We start from the raw sequence: 976 nt of genomic DNA, 5'->3' as shown, positions 1-976 counted from the left end.
TGGGGGTGTTTCAGGCAACTGGATAGGAACTGGTTAAAGTCCGTAAAGTCCGTATCAACTTATTCATTCACTCAATCGTATTCATTGAGTTCTTACTGTGTGCAGAGCACTGTACTAAGCGCTTGGGAAATACAAGTCGGCAAAATATACAGACGTGTCTTATCCAACAGCGGGCTCACGGTCTAGAAGGGGGAGACAGACAATAAAACCGGTGTCAAAATCGTCAGAATAAATAGAATTAAAGCTATATGCACATCGTTAACAAAATAAATAAGGTAGTAAATATGTACAAGTAAAATAAATACGATAATAAATCTGTACAAATATATACAAGTGCTGTCGGGAGGGGAGGGAGGTAAGACAGAGGTTGGGGATGGGGAGGGAGAGGGGGAAAAGGGGCTAAGTCTGGGAAGGCCTCCTGGAGGAGGTGAGCTCTCTCCAGGGCATTGAAGGGAGAAAGAGAGCTAGTTTGGCGGATGTGTGAGGGAGGGCATTCCAGGCCAGGAGAAGTACGTGGGCAGTGTGTCGACGACGGGACAGGCAAGAATGAGGCACAGTGAGGTGGTTAGCGGCAGAGGAGCGGAGGGTGCGGGCTGGGCCGTAGAAGGAGAGAAGGGAGGTGAGGTAGGAGGGGGCGAGGTGATGGAGAACCTTGAAGCCTACAGTGAGGAGTTTTTGCTTGATGCGTAGCTTGACAGGCAACCACTGGAGAGTTTTGAGGAGGGGAGTGACATGCCCAGAACATTTCTGTACAAAGATAATCCGGGCAGCAGAGTGAAGTTTAGACTGAAGAGGGGAGAGACGGGGGGGTGGGATATCAGGAAGGAGGCTGATGCAGTAATCTAGACTCAACAGGATGAGGGATTGAACCAGTAAGGTAGCGGTTTGGATGCAGAGGAAAGGGCGAATCTTGGCGATGTTGTGGACATGAGAACGGCCGGTTTTGGTGACAGATTGAATGTGTGGGGTGAATGAG

Source organism: Tachyglossus aculeatus, chromosome 4, assembly GCF_015852505.1.
Source record: "Tachyglossus aculeatus isolate mTacAcu1 chromosome 4, mTacAcu1.pri, whole genome shotgun sequence".
Taxonomy (NCBI): domain Eukaryota; kingdom Metazoa; phylum Chordata; class Mammalia; order Monotremata; family Tachyglossidae; genus Tachyglossus; species Tachyglossus aculeatus.
The sequence above is the reverse complement of the archived record's forward strand: the minus strand, read 5'-3'. Positions refer to the sequence as shown.